We start from the raw sequence: 19,316 nt of genomic DNA, 5'->3' as shown, positions 1-19,316 counted from the left end.
TCATGTTTTGTCCCATGCTAAAATATAAATACTACAGAGAATAATAATATATGAAGCTTATCAGTCATTTCTGTCTTCATGGTGATGAGTTGTTCATTGAAGAGATAAATAAAGTTCGAAATAATCATCTGTAATGGGAAAGGAAATGCTGTAAAGGTAGAAGGCCCTGGAAGATTCTGGAAGGCACTGGGAATTATGGGAGGTCACGGGGAGAGAAGGGAAGGCAATTTTTTAAACTTTTTATTTTATATTGGAGTATAGTTGATTAACAATGTTGTGCTGGTTTCAGATGTACAGCAAAGTGATTCAGCTATACATATACATGAATCTATTCTTTTTCAACTTCTTTTCCCATTTAAGTTATATAATATTGACCAGATTTCCCCGCACTATACAGTAGGTCCTTGTCGGTTATCAATTTTAAATATAAGGAAGGCAATTAAGCCAATGGAAGCTTCACAGTTTCTATTTAAATGGAGTTATAATCCTCCTGGGGCATAGCTGCATGGGGTGAAATGTTGCTGGTTGGGTCAAACTCTGCTTCTAAGAGCTAGGAAGATAACACAAGTAAGGTCTTTTGAAACAGAAAATAAAGTATAAAATAGCTAAGAAAACAAACCATTTTTTGATTTGAAAATATGATCCTCAAAGAGTCAGGATCTACAGACATCTGTAACTGCATTTCTTTTCCTGTGTCTACAACATCATTAGAAGGCAAGAAACCCAACAGCAACTCTTTCAGAGGAGGGTCCAAGGGAACATAACATAAGTATTTCTCTAAGTGTGTTCCATGGAATACTTAAGTGGATAGATGCTAGAGTGATGAGTGGGAGGGAGTTCTTTAGATAAGTAAGTTTGAGAAAAGCTTTACACCATAGGTCTCTCTTAAAGGGTTAAAATATGTGTATGGCAGAGACTATAACAAGGAGAAAATCCATCTCCTTGTTCTCCAGATCACATTTCCCAGCATTCATTTGCAGTTAGGTGTGGCCATGTGCTGGGTTCCAGACAATGGGATGTGCTTTCTCGGTAGAAGTCATGTGTACTACTCTCTGGATTGGCCCATAAAACCTCCCATGCACCATCTTCCTTGCTCTTTGCTCCTTCCAAATGTCTGGAATGGAATAATTCTGGGGTGATCTGAGGACCTCTTCATTCAGGATGATGAAATTGATGGACGGTGAGTGGCTTTATGAATTACCTTTTGGAGGCAGCCACCTAATCGAGAGTTCTACTGTTGGACCATGTCATGAGCCAGAAATATATCTTATAATGTTAAGCCACTGAGATTTCAGTATTTTTTCCTATTACAATGCTTTAGGTATTTATCCTAACTAATAAAATGCTTTGCATCTTAAACGTTTGAAAGGCATTGCAGTTAAAAAATCATATTTACTTTTATTAAACCCAATATTTTCAACTGATTTAATCACAGTACCTTTATGGTTTTGTTTTGTTTTTACTTTAACAACTATTAGCTAGTAGAACTATTAGTTTTTTTATTGGGGAAAAACTATGTCTTTCTTTAGGGAAGACTCACTAAGCCTTTCTTCACTCCCTCTAGCCTTCTAAAAGTTTATTCTAGCTAGAAGAGAAGGAGAGGACTAAGAAAAAAACTATGGCCAGGATTATGGGGATGTACAGCACCAGGGATTTTAATTATAAACTCACCCACAGAGACATGTTAGATATTCCAATGCAGAATTAACTAGGTGAGTGCAGAGAACAGAGGCATATGGTCTCTGAGGAAGCAGCTCAGAGACAGCCTCTCCCACGACTGGGAGCTGGGCCTGGCCCAGGGGAGCTTTGCCTTCATCCACGAGGACTTTGATGTCAAAGAGACTTTCTTCAATTTCTCCAAGGGGGAAGTGACTGACCCCTTTTGACCCTGTTCTCATCAAGGTGAACATTTTCCACCTGGACAAGTACAAACAACTCAAGTCAAGGTGCCCATCATGTACTGGGCAGGCAAGTTTGCCTCCACAGTTGATAAGAATTTTCATTGCCACATCCTCAAACTGCCTTATTGAGGAAATGCCACCATGCTGGTGGTCCTCATGGAGAAGATGGGTGACCATCTTGCCCTTGAAGACTACCTGACCATAGACCTTTTGGACACACAGCTCAAAAACATGAAAACCAGAAAAATAGAAATTTTCTTTCCAAAGTTCAAATTAGATCAGAAGTATGAGGTGCATCTACAGGGACTGAGGAATATGTAAAACACAGCATGGAAAGGCAATCAGCACAATCCAGGTGGTGGGGAATAATTTGCAAGAGAAAAATATTCCATTTCTTTGACAAATTAGTTATAAGGGAAAAAAGGAAGTGGGAGTGGTCTATATATTGAAAAAGCCTTAAGAAATATATCTGCCATTTGCAATGTGTTGTCTTTATCTAGATCATGATTCAAACAAACTATAGTGAAATATGACATTTGTGAGAGAATAATTTAACAGTGGATACTATTAAGTATTCTTAATAATACCTGACAATTGTATTGAATTTATGATCATAAAAAGTCTTTAGGGACTTCCCTGGTGGCACAGTGATTAAGATTCCATGCTCCCAATGCAGGTTCCCGGGTTCGATCCCTGGTCGGGGAACTAGATCCCGCCTGCAGCAGCTAAGAGTTTGCATACCACAACTAAGGAGCCAGTGAGCTGCAACTAAGGAGCCCGCCTGCCACAACTAAGAGCCAGTGCAACCAAATATATATATATATAAATTTAAAAAAAGAGTCTTTATCTTCTAAAAAAAGGATGAGGTACATGAACTGCTGAAGGAGATGGGAATCAGCAGAATCTTCTCACCCTGGGCTGACCTGAGTGAACTCTCAGTTACTGCGAGAAATATTAAAATAACCAAGGTTTTACAAAGAGCAATGATTGAGGTTAGTAAGGAACTGAAGCAGTGGCGGGAAACCTGTCAGAAATCACTGCTTATTCCATGCCTCCCATCATCAAAGTGGACCGACCATTTCATTTCATGATCTGTGGAGAAACCTTTAGAATGCTGCTATTTCTGGGCAGCGTGGTGAATCCAACTCTCCTGTGACCTATGACATGCATGAGTATTTAGAACTATAGCAAATGTTGAATCTGAGGTGTTTGAACCTACACAGGACAGTGGCACTGGGTGTCGAAAAGAGAGTGTCCCCCCTTGTCCTCAAATGCTAGTTTGAGTCGTTCTGAGATAAATCTGAGTATTAAATTCAAACTTATTTTAAGGAGAAAAAAATAAAGTAAAAGGAGGGGAAAAAGCGAGAATCATATATAGAATCTAAGGATTAGTGAGAAGAGACAAGTGTGGTGACAAGGTTCTAATTTTTTTAAATTTTGCCTTACTTTCCTCTTTTCATATAAGGAATCATTATACAGGAATAGTAATTACTAATAATGGCCTTGTTCAGTTATTTTAATAAAAATACCTATTGTGATCTTGTATCTATTAGGACTCTATCAGAATGAGCAACTCAAATGAAGGGGATTTATTGGTCTCAGAGGCAGGACAAACCTTAGTACTGGTTTGCTCCAACTGCTCTGTGGTGTCCTCAAGGATGGGCCTTTTGGCCTGGCTGTTCTTCCTCCTGTGAGATAAGCAGCATTTTCAGTTTGCTTTCCATTGTGGTAGCAAGAACTGCAGTGGTTCTAGGGTTTGCATCCATACATCAGAGGAGAACTTATTTCCCCCAAGAAAACTTCACCCACATTGTGTTGATCTAATGTAGGTCAACACCCCTTCTTTTTTTTTTTTAACATCTTTATTGGAGTATAATTGCTTTACAATGCTGTGTTAGTTTCTGCTTTATAACGAAGTGAATCAGTTATACATATACCTATGTCCCCATATCTCTTCCCTCTTGCGTCTCCCTCCCTCCCACCCTCCCTATCCCACCCCTCTAGGTGGTCACAAAGCACGGAGCTGATCTCCCTGTGCTATGTGGCTGCTTCCCACTAGTTATCTATTTTACGTTTGGTAGTGTATATATGTCCATGCCACTCTCTCACTTTGTCCCAGCTTACCCTTCCCCCTCCCCGTATCCTCAAGTCCATTCTCTAGTAGGTCTGCGTCTTTATTCTCATCTTGCCCCTAGATTCTTCATGACCATTTTTTTTTTTTTAGATTCCATATATATGTGTTAGCATATGGTTTTTATTTTTCTCTTTCTGACTTACTTCACTCTGTATGACAGACTCTAGGTCCATCCACCTCATTACAAATAACTCAATTTCGTTTCTTTTTATGGCTGGGTAATATTCCATTGTATATATGTGCCACATCTTCTTCATCCATTCATCTGTTGATGGACACTTAGGTTGCTTCCATGTCCTGGCTATTGTAAATAGAGCTGCAATGAACATTTTGGTACATGACTCTTTTTGAACTATGGTTTTCTCAGGGCATATGCCTAGTAGTGGGATTGCTGGGTCATATGGTAGCTCTATTTTGAGTTTTTTAAGGAACCTCCATACCGTTCTCCACAGTGGCTGTATCAATTTACATTCCCACCAACAGTGCAAGAGGGCTCCCTTTTCTCCACACCCTCTCCAGCATTTATTGTTTGTAGATTTTTTGATGATGGCTATTCTGACCGAACACCCCTTCTTGTACCTGCACAAATTCCAGTGTTTGGGAAAATGCCGTATACTGATTGACTTGTGTTTGCGTAACCTGGACCAGTCACTATGGCAAAAGGGACCATCTGATTAAACTACACAAGTCAGGCCCCTCACTTGTAGCTGGTGGTAGGTTAAATCCTTCCCCACACCATATGGCTGTCACACAACAGGGGAGAGGTGGAATTATTGATGAAGGGACAATCATAGATCAAATTTTGAATAAATTATATAATAATAAGAGTTAACACTTACATACCAGACACTTACTGTATACCAGGCACTATTCTAAATGTTTAAATATAAAATAAAAATATAATTAACTCATTAAATTAGTTAACTCACAGCAACACCATAAAATAGGCACTATATTAACCTCACTTTACAAATGAGGAAACTGAGGCATAGGTAGATTTTGTTTTGTTTTGTTTTGTTTTGCCCAAAATCAAAGCACGTAGATAACAGAGCTTGGCTTTGATTCTATACAGTCAAGATTAACATATACATATGTAAGTATACACTTAATAATATGTATAAATACATTTATGCTTTTACACACATATATACTTATACACATATTTATACCACATACACACACTCACTCACACACACTCACATATTGGATAAGTCCAGCTCTTCAGATCTTATGATTATAACAAAGGTGCCATCTGGTGTTAGAACCCTCTAATTGCAGAAAAAGCACCCAAGTGGAAATGAAGACCCTCAAACAATAGAAACTTAACTTCAAAGTAGTCTAAAATCCTAACATCAGAGCTCTGTCTCTCTCTTTGAGGCATCCTTATCATGCCTGAAAACACATTTAACCTTTCACAGTGTTGCTTCCAGCTGGCCCTGCATACTTATTCTCTATATGACCTGTGAAAACCACTCCTGAATGGAAATCATTTCATTCTCACGTCCATGGAAAGAGCATAACACGGAATTTTTTTAATTTGGGGATAAAATGAATTGTCCTATATTACACACCAAGTCCTCCCATCAGTCCAGCCCTGTGCATACGTCTGCCTGTCCCAAGTGGCTGACTTTGGAGGCAACATGGTACTTTTTTTCCTCTTTCAGTTAGTGGATAAAATGTGATGACTGCAAATCTTTCCCAGGACATGGGAGTACATTGTGGCAGAATCCCCTGTTTAATTTCTCTAACTGCTTTGTTAAACTTGGGACTTGATATTGGTCTGACATAGTGGGGGAGCTCTCCGGAGATGATACCTTGGATAGAAACCCAACCCTGTGTTTTCTCTTCTCTTTCAGAATAATTAATTCTAGATTTTTGAAACTACTTCCATAATTAACCTTGAATTGAAACAAGGTCACCAGGAGCAGTACCCTCTAGCCCACACCTTCTTGTCAGCCTGGGTAAGACTGTAACTTACCCAGTCAGAATTTCCTCCAGTTAATGATTTAATAAGCCTTCTGGTAAACCAAAGGAGCAACTTAATATGCTCACACTGACTCCTCTCCTTAAAAGTGCTATTAAATATAGAGTGCCTGCCTCACTCTCAAGGGAGCACCCTATTAAAGTAAATGATTAGTTACTATACACACACACACACACACTCATTCACACAGACTCACAAACAAGAGTCCAACACTGTAGGCTTAACCTTTGGGCTGCTGAACATCAAGTTTCTCATAGCACGTAAGGTGTTAATAGTGTGGTGTTATTTCAATGCATTCAAGTGAGCTGAAAGTTTTTGGCAAAATAGAACCTTCTCTTAGTTCATATTCAAGTAACAAAGGTTGCACAAATGCAGATTACACAATTTCACAGCTGTATAACATCAGCATGTTTTTAAAAAGACATGAAAGAGACGGTGCTGAGCAGAAGTTCACTGATACATGGCAAGCAGTGTGGTTTTCAAAGGTTTTCCCTTGAATCAGTATCTCGTTAAATAGTTTGGCAATAAAGATTATCATAATCAGTGTGAACTGCAAATATTCTTAAGGTCCTGAGCTTTTCAGTGGGTAACAAGTGTCATTAAAGGAGCCCCCGTTCTACTCAAAAGCTGCTTCTGCTCCTTTGGTCTGTTGGTAGACCCCAAACCTTGCTTCCGGGAACTTAGGTCCAGAGTTCTATACACAAATCAGGGATAAAGAAGTAATGATATTTACATACTCTTTCTTTACATAATCTGGAAGACTCAGAGTTCAAACTACCTATTCTAACAAGAGACTATGAAAATATTTCTTCAACACCAGTGAAAATTCTGCACCTAATTAACATTTTTATTTCTTAACCTTTTCAGTTCAGCTGAGTTCTCTTTTTGGAGTAAACTCTTCCCCTTGATTACAAGGGGCATTCATGAACCTACCTGTCAGGGAGTCTTCAGTGTTCTTTTGTCGGCTAAGATACCATATCACCCCACTATTCCTCCTGCCAGACCCAGTCCTACCATCTCCCTTCTGCCCTAGACTCCTTGTACAATAACCAAGGTCTGAAGACCTGGATTCAAGTTCTAAAACGAACAAATAATGAGGGAACTTTCTGCCATGATGGAAATATTCAATGTCTTGCTTTGAGCAGTAGAGAGAAGAGTTTATAGACTTTTCAAAACTCATTGAAATAAATACTTAATACCTATGCTTTCTTTGTATATAAATTAGACCTCAATTTTTTTAAATGAGCAAATATCCTCTATACCCATTAGGAAATTCTCTTTGGGAGACATGAGTTTATTGCCCTCTATGGAACACGCGTCTACCTGGGCCAAAACTGAAAGAAGCACAGGCCTTATTTTCAGGTTGGGCTCTGTGACTACGTGTTGATGATGGAGGCTCCTAAAGAGAAACCTTAGTGACTCATGACCCAAGTCCAGAGATGACACCACCTTCAGGATAAGAATGTGAAGGCTTGCAGTGTCTCCCCTCCAAAATGCCTCGTATTTACACACAATGTTATGACTCCTTAGACATGGTAGAAAAAAGTAACTTCTGCTGAAGACTCAGTCTTGTAACACCCAAAAACGTCCTGTGAGGAGAAGGTATAAGGAAGGATCTAACTCTAATTATGCTGCCATTCCAGGACCCACCAGCCTGCCTCTCATTCTGGTTACCTCCAAGTAATGGCAAGCATCTATTGAGCACTATGTACTAGATGTAGTTCTAGATACTTGACCTGTATTAACTCACCTAATCATCACATCTTCTTTAGTTGGTACAGAGGAGAAGAGAAGAAGGATGGAAGGTGCTATGGTGTGATTGCCTTACCTACCTCGACAACTTGATCTTCTTTCTCCTTTCCCACCATTTCCTCATGAAATCAAAGAAATGGGGATAAGCATGATCTCCGAAGCGCAAGTCAAGAATGGAAACAGGAGGACAAAGGCAGCCAGGAGCATAGGTCACTTCCACAGTTAGAATCAGAAGGAACCCCAGGAGTGGCATGTGAAGGGCAGAGAAGTATACTCTACCTTGTGGGCACATTTCCTGCAGAGAATTTAAAAACAATAATAAAGCTGATCTGCATTTTATTATCACCATGTGTTGATAACTCTAAACAATATCAATGAGAAGCTACTGTTTCCCCCCCAAAATCTTTTGTCTAAGTTCTAAACCATTATTATAGTTTCCATTGAGTTTTACCATTAATATGCAAACCTGAAATTAGTACATTTTTATTAGTCTTTAGTAGTTATTGTATTATGCATACAGTTAATTCAGAAAACTCCTAGTTATATAGTCAGCCCTCAACACATGTGGACTAAGCTACACACATTGGTTTTGAGAGTAAGTTGGTAATAGTTCAGAATGAATCTTTCAAGCTCACTTTGGGCACAGTTCACCTCTCCAACCCCATGGTACTACATATTCCTGTGTTTATGCAGTAAATAAAAATAAACAATGACATAACAGTGATTGTAAAGGCAAAGAAAGAGAACTTGAAATACTTTAATTTGGTATTTGGTGTGGGCACTTGAAGTTTTTATTTTCTGGAACTTTCAGAAAAAGTCAATTCATTCATTCCAGTATTACTTCCTTGTTGGAAAATGCTGCAGAATGTAAGTATAAGAGTGAAAAGGCTTTCCCAGGGAAGATGAAGCTATGCCCACAGAAAGACACAAAAGAAAATATGGTACAAGAGAATCAGTTCAAATTTTATTCTCGTTGATGCAGTTTTTCTTTTCTGTTATTTTTTTTCTGATGTAAAGCTTTAGATGAGATTAATCAAACACAAAAATATTTGCAAACAACCAGCATCAGCTTTGAACAATGCATAGTGAGACATCAAGCTTTAAAATGGATTCTTTTAGACAACTAACACAGATCGCGCAAGGCTATTAACCATGCAACAAAAAATATAGGGAAACGGACATTTCTTAGAAAACAGAATAAAATTTCGAAGAATGCCAGGAGAAACCACAAAAAATGCAACTCTTACATTGCCAGAAGCAATTAAACAATAATATATGAATCCCACAATCATTTTCACCAAGAACTAGACACTTATTCTAAAGCCATTGATCAAAAAATGTCCATTTCCTTTGTCACTTAGCTATTTTTAAACGATTTTTGCAGAAGAATTAAAACTTTGGAAGTTCTCACCAGAAATAATAGAGATTTCTGATAAATTTTCTAGTGAAGATATTTTAGTGGAGATATTTCTGCTGAGAGGTATTTGAAAGGCATATACCCAGAGAAAACCGTAATTCAAAAAGAATATGCACCCCAATGTTCATTGCATCACTATTTATAATAGCCAGGTCATGGAAGCAACCTAAATGCCCATCGAAAGATGAATGGATAAGGAAGATGTGGTATATATGTACAATGGAATATTACTCAGCCATAAAAAGGAATGAAATTGGGTCATTTGTAGAGACTTAGATGGATCTAGAGACTGTCATACAGAGTGATGTAAGTCAGAAAGAGAAAAAAATATTGCATATTAACGCATATATGTGCAAACTAGAAAAATGGTACAGATGAACCTGTTTGCAAGGCAGGAATAGAGACACAGACATAGAGAAAAAACATATGGATGCCAAGGAGGGAAAGGGGGGTGGGTGGGATGAATGGGAGATTGGGATTGACATATATACACTAATATGTATGAAATAGATAACTAATGAGAACCTGCCGTATAGCACAGGGAACTCTACTTAGTGCTCTGTGGTGAACCAAATGGGAAGGAAATCCAGAAAAGAGGGGATATATGTATACAAATGACTGATTCACTTCACTGTACAGTAGAAGCTAACACAACATTATAAAACAACTATACCCCAATAGAAAAAAAAAAAAAAGAAAGCCACTAGAAATGTGTCTGAATGAAAAAAAAAATGAACAGTATTGCAAATTCTAGAATATTGTGTTTGGGATTTTTATGAATTTCTACCAAATTTATCCTATGTGTGAGACTTTTCTATTTGTATACATGTTGTTTCACATGAAAAAAACTGAAATTGAAATTAATAAAGTGTTCTTCCATAATATAGGATGGCAAATCTGGTCGTACTATTTTTGGAACGTGAATATGCAAAGAAGATAAGCTTGTCATTGACAAATTTGCAGAAATTAAAGCTCAGAAATAGAAACTGTAATACTATTATTCATTACAGTTTCAGAAAAACATAGGTATAAGGATTTTCCCTTCCCCCCCAAAAATATATTACTATAGTTAAAAGTCTTACTCCATTACTTTTTCCTTTTTGTACTGTATATAATATTTATTTTCACTAGTATGATTATATACATATACATCAAGAGAATTAAATTTTCACAGTGTTTCTTTTCTGGCTATTATTATTATTAAGCTCATTACTTAGTTTAGCATAGAGAAGGAAGATTTTTAAAAAAAATAATCCTCTGTGAGTGTTAAGCATACTACAAACGTCACTGAAGCCAGTTATAAAAACCCAGGTATAAAACTGGAAGTGAATTGTGGACAGCCCTATGGTCTGACATCCTTTTTTATTATCTAATATCTAGTGTATTATAATAGCTTCCAACATTTTAAAATATTTCTCTTTACTCCATATTTACCCTTTATGTTCCTGTCAGACCCATCAACCAAATTTTCATGGCGAAAGTCAGCAGTGACTCCAAAATTTGTATATAAGAGGAGCTTTCTTAGAAGTGTCCATCTGCTTGAAGGGGACATCAGAGGCCTTGTCTAAGGACAAATTTGCTTAGCAAGGGCAAGGGTTTAACTAATATGCTTATTTGGAGGCATAGGAGGTAGGGAGGAACAGGTGGGAAGGAGTCAAAAGCCAGCTTTCCTGTCTACTGCTGAGTGATAGCATGGAGGTGTACTAACTCCATAAGTCCGGAGATCAGGAACCCCAGGTGAAATCCAGCGTATCAGCTAATCATGTGATTGTGGACAAGTTTTTACTCTCAGTCTCCTCATCTGAAAAATGATAGGGTTGGGCCTAGATGGTCTTTAAAGCCCCTTCCAACCATAACATTCAATGGTTATGACTCATTTGCCATGGCAGTCTTCAACTATGGATGGCCCTAGATTTATGCCAAATTTACATTGCATCAAAGTGGAGAGACAAACAGCCACGGAGCCAGAGACTATGAGTTAATCGGCAAGCCACAGTTGGATAAATGAGAAAGTATCAGGTTCCTGTTTAAGAGACCAGGTGTTTTACATAGTGTGTGTTGTTCTTCCATAAACTTTGGCTTCTTAGATCATGTCTACATTCACAAGTCCTTCTGTAAACCGTGTCACTATCAACTGAGACAAACACTTAAGTTTTCTCTTTCTGTGTCACCTGGAACTCTTTTAATCCCACTGGACAAAAATTGGGTAGAAGTAATTTTAAAAATTGCTGCATATCAGTCTAGTTTACACAACAAATATTTCCATATGGGCAGGAGCCAGTTTTCTGGTATTTGGAGGACAGGCCAGATCTCAGAGTGGTCTTTTAACTTAAAAACCAAATGTGGGGTGAGCTCATTCACTGGAACTTTGTTAAGGAGAATTCATTTCATTTCCTTGGCATAAATTAAGCTGTAGTGAACGAGTGAAAGATTCTACCACCTTTCACTGAGATGGTAAATTGAGCTCTGCAGTGGAGGTCAGAAAGAGACCTGGGCCCTCTGGAGAATGTGGAGGAAGTGGGACCCGATGGAGTGTGTTGGTTTCCCAGCTGGAAGGCAGGGAGAATCAAACAAGTGGCCAGTGAAACTGCAGGCCTACATCCTTCAATGAGAGAAGAGCTAGTGAGAATCTCTGGATCCTGCCCAGGCTGCAGTGGGGGAAAGAGGAGAAGGGAGAGACTTGTCTACAGGAGAAGGAGGTGTGCCTACATCACAGCCCTCTTCTCGGACTGGAGACACCCCTACCAAGGGCAAGGAGTAGTCCTGGGGGCCCCTCTGTCTCTGGTGAGTGCAGGCTGGCTTCTGGGGCCTTCAGGCAAGGAAGAGCCTCCATTGCCAGCTCCTCTGCTTGTTGAACCCTTCGAATGTGGATGCGCCATGGGCTTTCTCCTCGGAATTCTGGGGTCCTCAGAGTCCCCATCTCTCAGAGCAGCTTCCAACTCCCACATCTGTAGTCAGTTGCCATCTGCGTATCACCAAAACTCCTCAGCCGTGGCTCAGCCCGAACCATTCTCCTGTGAGCTATATTCCAAAACCCAACAGCTTACTGTACCTCTCCACACCTTTAGGTACCCCCAAATTCTACCTGAATCCAACCTAGATATCTGCACGCTCACACAAGCCCTGTGTCCTCTCAGAATATGCCACCAACACCCTTTCACTCACCTGCCTCAGGAACCAGAAATTCAACCTCATCACAACCCCATCCAATTAGTCACATCATCATATAGACTTCATTTCCTTACAGTCGCAAATTTATTTTTCCCTCTCCGTTCCCACCACCACTGAATTAATTCAGTCCCTCACCACTCATTTCCTGGAGTAGTGCACCACCTCCAACTACCAATAGTGACCCTGCTGCCAATCTTGTTCCTTCCAATGAGATCTCCATGTGCTCACAGAATGAGCTTTCAGAAATGCATATATAATCCCGTTACTCCCCTGCTTAAAACTCTTTGATGATGCCTAAAACAAAGTCAAAAGGCATATGCATCACATATGATAAAGAGTTAACATCCCTAATATATTCAGAATGCCCATACATTGGTGAGAAGACAAACAGAAACATGGGCAAAGGCTATAAACAGGTCTTTCATCCACTAGGAATGAAATGATCAACAAACCTATGATAAGAACCTGCTGTATAGCATAGGGAACTCTACTCAATACTCTATAATGGCCTATATGGGAAAAGAATCTAAAAAAAAAAAAAGAGTGGACATATGTATATGTATAACTGATTCACTTTGCTGTACACCTGAAACTAACACAACATTGTAAATCAACTAGACTCCAATAAAAATAATAATAAAAATAAAAACCTATGAAAATGTGTGAGCTCTCATCATCAAGCAAACGCAAATCAAAAGAACAATGAGATTCTACTTTTTCACCTTATAAGATTGGCACAAATTAAGTTTGAGAACATCTAGGAAGATGTGAAGAGGGTATGAGGACTTATGCATTCTCATATATTTCCACAAGCTTTATGAAAAGTAGTCTGCCAGGATACATTCAGATTTAAAAAGGAATGGAACATTCGGGGCAGCTATCACACCTAGAACTCTTTCCAACAAAAAGAAAAGTACCAATATGTAAGAATATTGGTATATGAATGTTTATTACAGCACTGTTTGTAACAGCAGAAAAACTAGAAACAACCTGAATGACCTTCAATAGAAAAAAAAGTTAAATAAAATACATTCATACTATGGAACAATATTATGCAGCCATTTAAAAGAAATGAATGATCAAAATGTATTATCATGGAAGGGTATCCATAATGTATTATTAAGTTTAAAAAAGGCAGGTTACAAAGCAATGCGTATAGCCTTATCTTATATTTGTGAAAATTAAGCAGTCATATATTTGCACATATTTATTTTATAATCAAGATGTGAAAGAATGTATACCATGGGGGAAACGGAGGTGGAGGATAGAAGAGATTTTTAAAATATAGCTCTGATTGTTTAACACTCATTTTTCCTCATCCCAGGACCCTGTGTATTTTCTTCACAGCATGCCATCATCACAGTCCATAACGAATTTCTTATGTCTATTTCTAACATGGGCTTTGTCTATCTCTTTCCAACAGAATATAAATTTTTTGAGAACAGAGACCCAACCCATCTTGGTAACCACTAACTCCTCATCTTACAGGGCCTGGCACTTAAAAATACTTATTGATTCTATATATATGTGTTAGCATACGGTATTTGTTTTTCTCTTTCTGATACTCCAATAAAGATTTTAAAAATAAATAAAATAAAGTTAATAAGCTAAAAAATACTTATTGAATTGGTTTATTAATTAATAATTCAATGGTTTCTGTAATTAAAAAAAGAAATTAAAAGGTCAAACTCCTATAATGGCTATTTACAGTTTCTGGAATAAAAGCTTGGAGCACATTCATTCATCATCAGCTTCCTGGCTTTCTCTGCAGCTTCACCTCCCCGCTCCCCTCACCATGGCCCCCCATTCTGCCCCAGGAGTTCTTCTCTTCAAGGCTAAGATTCCTTGAGGGCAGGGACCATGGCTTACTAGATTTTGGATCCCTGTGCCTTATACAGTGCCCAATATGTTATAGTTCCTCAGGGAATGTTTGTTAAATGATCACTTCAATTGCAGACGGGGGAGGAGGGGAATGAATGAAATGGCTTAGACCTGAAGGAGGGGATCCCCTCTCAATGGGAGCTGTCTTGCCTTACAAGCTCTGGGACCTTGGGAAAATCACTTATAAAATGGATATAACTACAACAGTAACCCCTTTACAGGGTTATTAGTACCCAGTGAGATAGCAGGCGTGAATGTATAGTGTAAACTTTAAAGAACTGTACATATATTGCTATTTGTATTAGATAGATATAGATAGATAGGCTTAATGTCACATTTATTTCTCTAAATCAAATTTAATCTGTACCAGATGCCACTGAATAGCAAGAAATTCAATTTCATTATTGTTGGTGTTTCCTTCCACTGCCCCCAGCATCATTCAGAAGTGCCAAGCACCTTTCCCTGGTCATCATATTTAAAGAGGGCCCTCTCATCATCAGCTCCTACAGCTCACTGTGAATATGCTTATGGTCCAAGCCCAGGAGGTCCTCATGTAGACAGGAGGCCCTGTGCTTCCATGCCAATCTGGGACATGCAGTTTTGCCCCGGCTGGGTGCTCTGGCATCTGGAGGCCAATCTGACCAGGTGGTCCATGAAGCTTTCCCTTCTAGGGTCCTGGCAGCACCATGAGGAGCCAGGATGCTGTTTGTAGCTCAAGAACCCATAGGCTGGCACCCATTGGCAGCTTTGGAAATAGTTCTTCCTTTCCCAAGTTGACCACCATCTCCACCCTGCCAGCATGCTTCTCTCCCTCTCTGAACAAACATAGCACAATCTCCTTACAGACAAGTCTCCAAGCAACTTCTAAGATCCCTGAGACAAGGGAACACAAAGATCTGGTTACCTTCCTAAAGCCAAAAGAAGGACAGAGCAAACATTAACAGCCCTTGAAATTAGTCTGACACCTTATCATTATTAAAACAATAATCAGGATAGAGGAATAATAGGAAACCTACTATAATGCAGTTGACTACAATTCCTGTGAAAGCTTTCTCTTAAATGACTCCCAAAACTATAGCTTAAGAATTTGAAAAGGACCCGTGAGAGGGCTCACCTAGTTCAAAATGTAAAGTAACTCTTTCCAACATTCTTGCTACAGTTATCACGGTAGAAAAAATACCCTCATGCAATTCTGACTAGATGATTCTCTTCTTAAAACAGTATTTAAAATCACTGAAGAAATCTGTTGTCTTGGGTGCTCCCTGTTCAAAAGAAGGAATTTTGCTCCAAAAGAATGCACTTTTCTTTGCCCCTCACTTATACTTAAGCTTGCTGTGCCAGCTTTTCTGTAGGCGATTCTGTGATACGTCTCTGCTCTCAGTGAATTGTGGTACATTCATCAGCACCCCAAGAATTCTCAGTCAAGATGTGCTATCTTTGATAGTAGAGGACCCTGCTTAAAGAATGAGTTATCCGGTGGCTCCCCTGCCTTGGGATCTCATGCAAAGCTGGGTCACCTGCTTTAGTGCATAGAATTCCTTTCACGATGATGTATCACCACTTTTCTGATATCCAAGGTTATCGCTGTTTGCTATAGGTTCAAGGTGCTTTTTTCCATGTCACATCATCCCATAGATACAAATAGGAAGTTGTGATACACAATTGAATTTGGATGTCCTGGAACCGGACCTTAACTGATTCAAAGTAAAATCTGTGAACAGCTCCCTAGCCCATTGTCCAGTGTGTATATTGTTGCCACAATGTCTCAGCCATGTGACCTTGGCCAAGACACAATCCGGTCATACTTCAGATGCCTTATCTACAAAACAGGAGAGTAACTCCACACAGCTTAAAGCTAAGTAGCTAGACCAAAAGCCTGCAGAATCAACTACATTATACTGTATACGATAATAATTTCACAGATGTAATCTCATAAGATGCCTTCCAGTTCTAAAATCTAATATATCACTTACTGGTGAGTTGTGTTTTGCTTTGAGTCTCAGTTTGCTCTTGCATAAAACGAAAATAATAATCCCTGCTTGAATCACAAGATTATTGTAAAGAGGATTATATAAAATAAACTATGCAAATATATTTTGAAAAGTACAAAGTGTTTTTTTTAATTGAAGTATAGTTGACTTACAATATTATATTAGTTTCAGGTGTTGCAACATAGTGATTCAATATTTTTATAGATTATACTCGATATAAATTATAAAACATTGACTATATTCCCCTTCACCTATTTTGCCCTTCCTCCCACCCCTCCATCCCCTGCTGGCAACCAGTAGCTTGTTATCTGTATCTGTGAGTCTGTTTCCGTTTTGTTATAATTGTTCATTTATTTTTTAAATTCCACAGATAAGTGAAAAAATACAGTATTTGTCTTTCTCTCTCTGACTTATTTCACTGAGCAGTTCCAACTATAGTGTCACAAATGGCAAAATTGCATTATTTTTTATGGCTGAGGAATATTCCATTGTGTGTGCATTTGTATGTGTGTTTGTATATATATGTATATATACCATATCTTCTTTTTATTAATTTTTATTGGAGTATAGTTGATTTACAATGTTATGTTAGTTTCTGCTGTACAGCAAAGTGAATCTGTTATACATATACTTATATCCATTCTTTTTTAGATTCTTTTCCCATATAGGTCATTACAGAGTACTGAGTAAAGTTCCCTGTTGCTATACAGTAGGTTCTTATTAGTTATCTATTTTATATATAGAGGTGTGTATATATCTTCTTTATTCACTCACCTGTTGATGGACACTTAGGTTGCTTCTTTATCCTGGCTATTGTACATAATGCTGCTATGAATATTAGAATGCATATATCTTTTCAAATTAGTGGGGTTTTTTTTCTTCAGATAAATACCCAGGATAGGAATTGCTGAATCATCTGGTAGTTCTATAGTTCTTTTTTTAATTTTTTTTTTTTTGGCCATGCCACGTGGCATGTGGGCTCTTAGTTCCCTGACCAGAGATTGAACCTGTGCCCCCTGAATTGGATGCACAGAGTCTTAACCACTGGACCACCAGGGAAGTACCCTCCATACAGTTTTCCATAGTGACTGTACCAATTTACATTTCCACCAACAGTGCATGAGGGGTCCTTTTTCTCCACATCCTTGCCAACACATTTTATTTCTTGTCTTTTTGATGATAGCCATTCTGACAGGTATGAGGTATGTCATTGTGGTTTTGATTTGCATTTCCCTGATGACTAGTGATGTTGAACATCTTTTCATGTGCCTGTCATCCATCTGTGTGTCTTCTTTGGAAAAATACCTATTCAGGTCCTCTGCTAGTTTTATAATCCGATCGATTGTTTTGGGGTTTTAAAATATTAAATTGTATGAGTTCTTTATCTATTTTGGATGTTAACTCTTTATAAGACATATAGTTTGCAAATATCTTCTCCCATTCAGTAGGTTGCCTTTTCAGTTTGTTGAAGTTTCTTTCACTATGCAAAAGCTTTTATATTTGAGTAGGTCCCATTTGTTTATTTTTGCTAGTTTCCCTTTCTTAAGGAGACAGATCCAAAAAACAATTATTGCTAAGATCAGTGTCAAAGAGTGTACTGCCTATGTTTTCTTCTAGGAGTTTTATGGTTTGGGGTCTTACATTTAGGTCTTTAATCCATTTTGAGTTTATTTTTGTATATGGTGTGAGAAATATTCTAGTTTCATTCTATTACATACAGCAGTCCAATTTTCCCAACACCACTTATTGAAGAAACTGTTTTTACCCCATTGTATATCCTTGCCTTTTTGTCATAGATTAATTTACCATATTAGTGTGGGTTCATTTCTGCAACCTCTCTTCTGTTCCATTATCTATGTGTCTGTTTTTGTACCAGTACCATATCATTTTGATTACTGTAGTTTTGTATTGTAGCCTAGTCTGAAGACAGAGAGCTTGATATCTCCAGCTTTGTTCATTTTTCTCAAGACTGCTTTGGCTATTCAGGGCCTTTTGTGGTTCCATACAAATTTTAAGATTTTTTGCTCTAATTCTGTGAAAAATGTCATGGGATTACATTTACTCTGTAGATTCCCTTGGGTGGTACGGACATTTTAACAATATTAATTCTTCCAATTCTTGAGCATGGGATACCTTTCCATCAATTTGCATCATCTTCAATTTCCTTTTTTTTTCTTAACTTTTTACAATTTTTATTTTATATTAGACTATAGTTGATTTACAATGTTGTGTTAGTTTCAGGTGTACAGCAAACAATTCAGTTATACGTATACATATACCTATTCTTTTTCAAATTCTTTTCCCATTTAGGTTATTACAGAATATTGAGCAGATTTCTCTGTGCTATATAGTAGGTCCTTCTTGGTTATCTATACATCTTCAGTTTCCTTCATCAACGTTTTATAGTTTTCAAAGTACAGGTCTTTCACTTCCTTGGCTAATATTATTTCTAGGGATTTTAATTCTTTTTGATTCTATTGTAAATGGGATTGTTTTCTTGATTTCTCTTTCATCATTAGTGTATAAATATGCTACAGGTTTCTGTATGTTAATCTTGTATCCTCCAAACTTACTGAATTCATTTATTAGCTTTAATAGTTTTTTGGTGGAGTCTTTAGGGTGTTCTATATATAGTATCATGTCATCTACAGATAGTGAGTTTTACTTCTTCCCTTCCAATTTAAATGCCTTTAATTTATTTTTCCTGTCTGATTGTAGTGGTTAGGACTCCAAAACTATGTTAAATAGAAATGGTGAAAGTTGACATCCTTGTCTTGTTCTTGATCTTAGAGGAAAAGCTTTCAGCTTTTCACCATTGAATATGATGTTAGCTGTGGATTTGTCATAAATGGCCTTTTTAATGTTAAGATATGTTCCCTCTATACTCACTTTGTTGAGAGTTTTTATCATGAATGGATGTTCAATTTTGTCAAATGTTTTTTCTGCATCTATTGAGAGGATCATGTGATTTTTTAATTCTTTGTATTGTTAATGTAGTGCATCATGTTGACTGATTTGTGGATATTGAACCATCATTTCATCCCTAGAATAGATCCCACTTGAACATGATGTATGATCCTTTTTA

The 19,316-nt window shown here is 37.9% G+C and overlaps 1 pseudogene across 1 annotated transcript; it reads left to right on the top strand.

Annotated features, from left to right (window-relative positions):
• Positions 1 to 1,161: 1,161 nt before the first annotated feature.
• Positions 1,162 to 3,057, top strand: LOC309973998 (protein Z-dependent protease inhibitor-like; annotated as a pseudogene). Its single transcript has 3 exons — positions 1,162 to 1,236; positions 1,713 to 2,192; positions 2,768 to 3,057. The product of its transcript is annotated as a protein Z-dependent protease inhibitor-like (transcript).
• The last annotated feature ends 16,259 nt before the right edge of the window (positions 3,058 to 19,316 follow it).

The sequence above is a fragment of the Leucopleurus acutus genome, assembly GCF_964270905.1.
Source record: "Leucopleurus acutus genome assembly, chromosome: 17".
NCBI lineage: Eukaryota > Metazoa > Chordata > Mammalia > Artiodactyla > Delphinidae > Leucopleurus > Leucopleurus acutus.
This window is presented reverse-complemented; position numbering and strand designations above follow the sequence as displayed.